This window comes from Lepisosteus oculatus, chromosome 10, assembly GCF_040954835.1.
Source record: "Lepisosteus oculatus isolate fLepOcu1 chromosome 10, fLepOcu1.hap2, whole genome shotgun sequence".
In the NCBI taxonomy this organism is placed as follows: domain Eukaryota; kingdom Metazoa; phylum Chordata; class Actinopteri; order Semionotiformes; family Lepisosteidae; genus Lepisosteus; species Lepisosteus oculatus.
The window spans coordinates 33,801,369-33,810,830 of record NC_090705.1 but is presented as its reverse complement, the minus strand read 5'-3'; the positions used below and the strand labels follow the sequence as shown (position 1 = coordinate 33,810,830).

General features: G+C 39.1%; 1 protein-coding gene across 4 annotated transcripts in view; it reads left to right on the top strand.

The window, feature by feature from the left end:
* Nucleotides 1-5,730: 5,730 nt before the first annotated feature.
* The window catches only part of dennd3a (DENN/MADD domain containing 3a), a 49,372-nt gene continuing 45,640 nt past the window's right edge, over nt 5,731-9,462 (top strand). For 2 of the 4 annotated variants that reach the window (XM_015357518.2, XM_015357515.2), the window contains exon 1: nt 6,039-6,304. The gene's annotated coding sequence lies outside the window, so the exon portion shown is untranslated. Of the gene's footprint in view, nt 6,012-6,037; nt 6,305-9,462 lie in introns of those variants that run through there. The other 2 variants (XM_015357516.2, XM_015357517.2) reach the window with 2 other exon arrangements.

The following is a 9,462-nucleotide window of genomic DNA, read 5'->3' as shown; positions in this document are numbered from 1 at the left end:
TTGGTAAGCTGGCTGTACGCCCAGAACACGAAAAGAACTAACTGTTGTCCAGTCTGCAACTTAGATATAATTAATTGGCATGTGTTGCTGTATTACCATTTGTTTAGAATGTGTCAAAGTAACTATTTTTGTTTTAAGGTATAAAGGACCATCTTCAGCTACTTATTTTCTAAGTCTGGTGGTTGCAAGCCGGACTTCCATATGCATATGTAATAAAGAGACTTCTGCTTCACAGACACCTGAACTTTGTCATTTGTATAACACAACATACTGTATATGTGTTCACATTAGTCACGTTGCCAAAGGAGGAGAATAATTTCTCTTATAGTTAAGCTTCAAATATACCTCTTTCAGCCTTCAGGCCCATTGCTGGTAGAGTATATGGCTGCACTGCAGATTTGATTAAATTTAAAATCTGAAAAGAATCTGCTTGCTCACTCTCAGCACAGGGAACTCAAAACCACATCTGACAATGCCTGGATTGAGGGATCTGTACTGATCCTTGTCCTTCTGCATTAAATAGCTGCAGAGCAACTTTTCAAGAGAATCACAAGGTGCTCATCAAACCTTTTCATCATCCTTGTGGTGTACACCAAACCACTGTCAGAGTAAAGGGACACAGTCTAAGAAAAATATAAAGCTTTATTTTATTCATGTTCTCCAAAAGACAATAGAACAATGTCATACCAGTATGAGAAATGACAAAACTGAAGATTTCTGTACTGTCTCCCCTTGGTGGTAGTGTTCTAGCTGTAACACTACATACTTATGTCTAAGACACCAAAGCACAGGTTACACTTCCAAAGTAAAATCCTATTTTTGAGAAAATAGTTATTTTTAAATCTTCTCTTCAAATATGTTTCCGGTTCTTTAAGATTTAAAAAAAAAAGAATTTAGTCTTCAATGGGGGCTGTCATCTTCTTGTAAAAGTTCATACTGCAAAGATTTTTTACTTTTCTGAAGGTTTCCTTTTATCCCAGACTGCTCAAGATCCTCAGGACAGGCGCTGTCTCAGGACAATCTTGGTGTTCATTAGCAAAAGCAAATACTGTACCAGCACCAGTCCAGGATCCATCAGTGTTCATCAACGACAGAAAGCAACTATCGAGCACAATTTTCTCTTTTTATTACTGACCTGTTTTACTTTACAGCCCAGCACATAGATATACAGCAGGTCTCCACATCCTCCTGGGCTTGTGCCAATGGAGAAAGATCTGCAAAGTCTTTTACCCTCCCTGCTCATCTATGATTCATCCCACATAAGCCACTAGGGAAACCACAGATGGTCCCCATCATACTAAATGTTCATTTTGAAGCAAAAAGACAGGCACTGATTCACATGCTAAGTGCAAAAGCAGTCTTCTGCACTTAATGCTTAATTTAACATTCACATATTCATTGATTTAAGGATTTGGGGATTTCATTCTGCAAAGAAGGGAGAGAGAATGAAAAAATGCAAGCTCTGTGGCTGTTTTGTTGTTGTAGTTCTGCATTAAATATTCAGCATGGATTGACTTAAGTGCATTGGAATGCCTAATACAAAATGACCTGTACTTACATCTTTGGCCTGAGCAGTGTTTTAATGTCCAGACAACGTAACAGTACTAGTGTCTCCCATGAATGGTGGCAGGGTAAGTGTTTTTTAGGGAACCAGTCAAGCCTGAATTCAAATCCCTGGTGTGAAATGTCTTCTTAAACAAGGTCTATCTGTGGGGTTTGGTCAGGTCCCAAGAGAAGCTACCCTTCTTGGTACTGTACAAGAGAGATAGTGTTTTTGTACACAGCACCAGTGCAACCCAAATAGTATATTTCTACAGACCATTCATGTACTGTATACCAACACGTTGTCTAGGCATTTATGCCTTTTTTTTTCCTCTACTTGACTCTACTTTTTATGCTACCAACAGCACATGAATTCTGATGTTCTGGCTATATTATTTAAAGCCAATAATCTGGTATTCACATACATTTTATATAATTAAATTTAGCCATAAAAAAACGACCATCTGAGCACGGTTGATAAGTTCATAGCAGTCGACAAGCTTTTTCTTACAAAGATCTCAGTCACGGTGTAACTGTGATAATACCCTGCAAACGTATGATGCCTGTGATGATCAAGAACGACCAAAAGAGGGAGACAAAGCAGCAGTTCAAAGATTCCTTTGTTAACAGCCTGGGGCTGATCATTGAAGGTAATGGATTGGGATACAGGGTGTGTATTGTTTCATCTGAAGAAGCTTTGTTTCTTTAATTGTTTCACCTTAAAGTCACGAACTGCCTCTGGATCTGGTGTATTTTCCTAGGTACCAGAGTAGCTCCTGTCCCACAGAAACATGAGTTTTAATAACAAATAATAAATGGTAGAGAATAGTCTACACAGCACCTATGATATGACAGAGGAATTATCTTGACATCTGTAAATATTCAAGTTTCAAGTTTGTCATTACACTCATATATGGTATAACAAAATGCTATTTAGCTAGCTCTCTGACATAAGTAGTACAAAGAGAAAAACAACAACAACAATACAATTGTGTAGCAAAAGAAAGAGACAACAGGCAGTGTGCAAAAAACAATAACGACGATGTGCAAATAAAACAGGCAATGTGCAAAACAACAAAAAGGTAACAGGTTATGTGCAAAAATATGCATCAACAGAATAAAATAAAGGGATAGAAATTATGGGGAGTGAGCTTTTGTATCAAAGGGTTACAAAATACAATTAATTACCTGCTACATTCAACCAAAATAAAATAATGCAAAACATACAGTGTTAAAACATGAACTCTTGAAACACCCTGTAAGGCATCGGCAAAATGCATTCAGTGGTATTGGTATAGCACTTTCTTACTTTTCAGTGCTTGACAGCTAAATCTGTGTACGTTGAAGATAAAAAAAACCTTAAACTCCACACACTTTGTGCACTTCTGGTACGATGAGGTCTGATGTCCACCATTCCCAACATGCTTCTTAAGGGTTTAGGATGGGAGATAAATCAGGCTGAAGTTTTCATTAAGGAATTGGAAACAAACATTAAGACTTTAACAGGAAAAGCGTTTTGGGAAAGAAAAGTTGTCAGCAAATTCTCAATCGCCCTGCTCATGATCCATCTATCCATTTTCTAACCACTATCCAATTCAGGGTCACAGGAGAGTTGGAGCCTATCCCAGCAAGCAATGGGCACAAGGTGGAGTGCACCATGCTGGGACTCCAGTGCATCACAGGACACACAAACACGCATACACTCACGTATAGTTTACCAGAGGAAAACTATATAAACACAGAGAGAACATGCAACCTCCATGCAGGTAGCACAGCAGGAATTGAACTGAGGACACCAGCACTGTGAGGCAGCAATGTTAACCACTGCTTCACCCATATATTTAATAGTTTATATTTAAATTGCGAAATGCATTTAAGAAGATATTCAAATATCTCAGCTGGAAGAGAGGGAAAACTTAATTCTGAGAGAGATGAACAAATTTGAATTTTTTGGTCTAAATGCTGAATGTAACTGTGACAATTCTACAACTGTCTGGGCAGCTTGTGAAGCCAGACCACATGGAAAAACTACACTAAAAAAAAGACAATTGTGGAAAGGGTTTATTTTAGTAAACTCACCTCACACAAAAGAAACACCCAATCTAAAACCAAACTCTGTGAATCCCTTTTTATACCAAACCTAGGCTAAATGAAACCCCTGTGAGAATTTGGTTCTCACCATTAACCAATTATCTAATGAATTAACTACTTCACTAGATATGAATCATAACGTCCCCATTGTATACAATTTTATAAACTTTTATAAAAGAATGAACAATTAGCTCACCTTTTTATCTTCAATTTAATCACAAAAATGTGGAAAGAAAGATGAAAAAGAATTAAGAATTTGCAAAACCCACACATGCAACGAGTGTTTCACGGGAGCAACTGCCGTGCTCAACTTTCAGATTTCAGCCCGAAAAGCAATTCGGGCACTAATAGAGGAGAAATTCAACTTAGTGACAGCAAAGTTCACCATAATGCTTCACCTGGAGCTGAATGGTAAGAGAATCTTCTCAAAGAATTGAACGAAGTGGTTAGAAAATGGAAGAGTCTCTCATCCTGGCATTGGTGATGTACTGTACATGGCAAACCTTTGAGAGATCTGTAGCAGTTCACAGCAGTTTTTGTTAACCTCAGTCCTGGCTGTACGTATGGGAAGTGACCAGTGTGGGGTACAGAGGGGACTGTCTAAATAAATTCGGGTTTCCCTGTGTGCTCATGAGGTCTGCCAGTGTGCCTGTTCAATGCACTTGGGTCTCCACAGAGCAGCACATCTTGTTTCTGGAAGTAGCAGAGGAGATTGTCGAAGATTTCTTCACACCCTGCTTGAAATACTACTACTACTACTACTAATACAACTGAATACTTGCCACACTGACCTACTGACATACATGCTGATTGAAACACTAAAGGAAACAGTCTCACTGACTGTCTTACTGACACACTGACTGACTGACATACATGCTGATTGAAACACTAAAGGAAACAGTCTCACTGACTGTCTTACTGACACACTGACTGACTGACTGACTACCATGCTGGCATAACTGAGTGAGTGGCACTGTGACACACTGATACACTCACTGACACACTGCCACATCAACATATTTACTGAACCAGTAAAAATCAGTGACACACTAACAGATAAACTGATCCAAGAACTGATATACTAACACACGGATACAAAAACTGACTAACACAACAAAAAATGATACATTAACTGCCTGTCACACACGTCTCCTACTTCATAATTTGATGTCCTTAAATTATACAACAGACACTTATTTAATGCTATTAAATTTGACGGTACTTTATTTTATTGTAAAGGTGATATGCTAAAACTGGTTACTGATGCTTTTAGAAACATCAAATATAGATATATTGTTATATATTAAGTTGTGTGTGAATGTTTTAACAAATGCAATGGCACAAAAAGACAAAGTTGACAAAATATGAGATGAAACACCTTAATTCTTGCCCTTGCTCTTGACTATCAGCTGAAAACAGAAAGTGTGCTGAATTAATTATGGATGGGCTATAAATGTTTTTAATTAATTGACATGATCTGTGCACACCTTTGGATGGATTTATGAAGCAACAAACTCCTCCACCATAAAGCAATAATAAATGCATTTTTAACTTAATCTTTAATAAGACTTAAAATTAATACGATTGTCAATGTGTTGAGAATTGAACACAAATACTGAGATCTAGGAGAAGACAGAAGGTCCCCCTTACATGTGTACTTTTGTAACAATCCATACACGACTAGAAACTCGATAAACATGTAAATTGTTTATTGTCCTAAAATATATCATAACCTAAAGTAGCGAAAAACAAAAGAAAAGATTCTCCAAGCACTTAATGCATTCACTGCTAAACTGTTCTTATTATATGAAATGAAATGCAGTTAAAGACCTCAGAAATGGTTACAACCTCCAGCAGACACAGTCTTAATTCATCGCTATTAAATATGCAACAAAATAGAGGGACAGTATATCCTGGTGCGCTATTGCCTGTTGTGCACTCTAGTTTAGCCAGTGTTCACTAGGGGGCATCAATACGATGTGGTATAGTTAAATGCTTGGAGAGGCGTGAAACAGAAACTTTTGGAAGTGAATTCTCATTGCCGGACGCAAACAAGAATCGTTTCCAAAAGGCAGTATCAGCCAAATATCGATTAAGACTGCCATTTACAGATGGAGTTACATACACGTCGGTTGTACACATGATTTAAAGAACGCCTGGTACTTGCTTTGAAAGTTTCGTTTTTTACAGAAATACTTTGGAAACCCCCCCCACCACCACCCACAGGAGCGCTTTTAAGAGTCGGACGGGACCACCGGCTCCTCCTAGTAAAAGAACAGGCGGCGGACGCCCCCCGGAAACCTCGCTCCTCCTCGGGAAGCGTTGGCAGGCAACTGGCACGGAGGCTCTCGCGCCTGCAGGGCGCATGTGTCGACCGGGTAAGGAAGCGGCCAGCGTGAGACAGCGAGGGGGGGGCGGAGGCTGGGAAAGCAGCTTCGCGATACAGTCCGGGGATCTGCTGGAGGGGGAGCTGCCATCAGCGCGCAGATTCACCGAATTGGACCGTATTTCAGCTTCTCTCACCTGCCTTATCATGTAAAACTGCATTGACGAGTTAAGGATACTCTTCTGGGCTGGGGTTGTCAGCTCGGAAGGTCTCACTCCCACTGCAAAAAGAATCATCCTGGGCGTTTTTCAGGATCTTTCATGACGAGAGTACGACTGCTGCCAGGTTGGTATTAATTGAGCCGCTAATTTACATTAGATGCTGCGGTACTGTGTGCGCGAACTGGCACCGTACGTGCATACGGTGCCACACAACTGCGTGTTGAGCTTTTTAACTCCAGAATGAGTAAAGACGAGAAAAAAAAAACCTGTAAAGAACCTGGTGGAAGTGAACCGTAATTTCATTAGCTTTTAAAGAATCAGCAGGCATTTTAAAGACAATGCCTGCATCGATTGCAGACTTTTAGATCAGTAGCTTGAAGAATGTTATTGTGCAGTGGCAATATACTTGTCTACACTGTGAAGTAGCGCACAGTTATGAGCTAGTTTATTGTCAAAGAAAATGTTTAACTTCTGCGTGGGGGAAGTTAACTTGTTTTACTAGTTGGTTTGTTTTTTGGTGACCGGTCTTCATGTGACATTTTATTCAGCAGCTTTGGTTTTGAAGGCATTGTCAAATTGTCTTAAACTTTTCCGGGTTTTAGCATGCTATGATAATAAGTGCGTTTTTCTGAGGTATGTTAACCGTGGGATATTTAATCACGAGGGAGACTAAAATCACGGACGCAAGTTAGTTGATTTGCTTACTTGTGGCTCTAGGATAGAAATCGTTTGTACTGTACTTATTTGCTTAAGGATAGTGGCAACGAAAGAACCATTTAAATTCCAAACACACATACATATTGCTGTTTATCTAGTAATTTTTACTTGAACGTTGCAAAATACCTAAGCTGGTGTAATTCTAATGTAACCCAGTGGAGTCAATAACTGTATCGTACAATTTAGGCATTTACAGTATGTTTCTTTATGGACTTGTGCTTGAGAGACGCATAGTCTATATTTTAATACATTTTGCATGAGAAAGACAATGTTATTTGTGCAGCACGTATGAAATTAAATCAAATTGATCGGAAGCGGTCAGCATTAATTATACATTTTTTTTCATAGCCTACAATATGATTGACGAAAGGTCAACGTTTTGCAACAGAAACGGTCAACAGCGCGACCACTTAAAGAGATAAACAGTAGTGTACGACCTGAATGTAAAATGAACATTACCGTGCATTTGCAAACAAATTACTACGATTTTGAACATGGAGTTGTGTTCTATTATAACAGTGTATCTGCATTTTCTTGATTTGAGGTCTGCATGATTCTTTTCAAACTTAACAACTGTCTAAAACTGAAGAGCTTTATGATTATGGAGTGCACAATTTAATTAGTCCATAAGAATATATAAGTACTTCGTGCGTGTAATTGCACCAGTTTCGGTTTTTAAAACCATTTTTAGAGAGAAGCAAATTGACCAGCGAGCAATCTGATAGCCAGCATTTTTCAGTGATGTCATTAGTTTGGAATGCAAACTACTTTTCAGGCATCTCCCATTTTTTGGAGTTTGTCCACTGGTCGTTGTACTTTCTTTTGCCAGTGCGTCGATATTGAGGTGATGGAAGTGCTTGATGTCACATTTTGGCGACTCAAAACACACGAATCGAATTGTAAAGGGAAAAGTCGTTCAAGTGTCTGGCTAGCAGTTCCTCGTCTTCAAAATCTGCATTGGCGGTGCTCTCACTTTATTGCCAATAAAATAGTCTAGGCCTATACGGTATATCTGCTTAACCAAAATGTGAATGGTCAGTATAATTTCCCAGGAAAAGGAGCAAGCTTGCTAAATGATTAGTACAGAAGTTCTACAGCTCCCTCTGTTGACTCTATCGGCTGTCCTCCACGTTACGTTCTGACCCGACCGCGGCATGATTAAGCGATTGCATTTTCGACAAATTGCAGCAGTCTGTGGAATCATTTTGACACTTTCAGTCCTACATCCTCGTGTTTGACCAATGACATTCTTTTTTTTTTGGTTTTGGCATAATTTGTCTTTTTTTAACTATATAAGGAAATTGCTGCGAACTCTGTAGGTGAGTTCCACGTGATGCCATGCTTATATAAGTAAGGAGAAAAAGGGGGTTTTGTTCTTTGCAATACGTGGAATAAATGTAGCCAACCACGCCTAAAACATTCACTTGTAAGAATTCACCTTAAGCCAATTCATGTCTGCAATTCCGCAGTTTTTATATTCCTATATTAACGAACAATTATTCGTGCATTCCATAAGCGCTCTGTGCAACACTAAGTTATTGCTGTCCTGTAAGGACTTGAAATGTTGCAGTTGTTCAGAGACTGAATTAAAACACGAAAAGTAAATTTTTTTCTGTACAGTTTGGACAAGTACCACCTGGCAGCAGTTTTTAAATAGAAACCAAATCTGCATTTACCATTAATGTGATATAATAAAAGTGTGGTGCAGTGGTTAGCATTACTCTCTCAGTGCTGGGGCACGAGGTTCGATTATAGATCTATCTGTGTGGGGTTTGTATGTTCTCCCTGTGTTTGGGTGGGTTCCCTCTGGGGGCTCTGGTTTCCTCCTACACTCCGAAGACATGCTGGCAGGTTATGTGGCTTCTGGGATAATGAGCATGTTTGGATTTGTGTCTGTGTGTGTAATTGTGATGGAGTGGGGTCCTGTCCAGGGTGTACCCCACATTGTGCCCCTTACTGGGATAGGCTCTGGTTCCCCTGCAACCCTGAACTGGAAGAAGCAATTAGAAAACGGATGGATAATAATATAGTGAAAATCTAAGGAAAAGAAAATATTTGTATGTGTGTTTGGGGAATATCAAGACAGGGCGAAAAACCTTCACTTGCCAACCACTGGAAATTCCTTGCGCTTTCTGGAGATATTCCACTGGGAATAAGGAAGAATTCCCTAGCACAAAGAAGTTTAGTATTAGGGATATTGGATTTTGTATTAGTGGACTGAGATGAGATTCTGATATTAACTACAGGAGCTTGTGATACAGGAGTCCGATTTCACAGCAACAACAACAAAAAAAAGGTCTAGTCAGGACAAGTTAATTTTTGTTGTGCAAAAGCTTAATCTTTTTTTTTTTGGATTAGATTTTGGCCTGTTTGGATTCCAGTGAATTCACAAGGTACTAGAATTGAAGATCTTGGGAATTCTAGCTTGTCAGGTCTTGAGCCTCACATACTGTAGTTTGGCTCATAATGTACCTGATGTTTTGCAGCACATCCAAAAAATGTCAAGTTTTCCCTTGGAAAAAAACAATAAATGAGCTTCCACAGCATTTTTTTTGGCATATACTT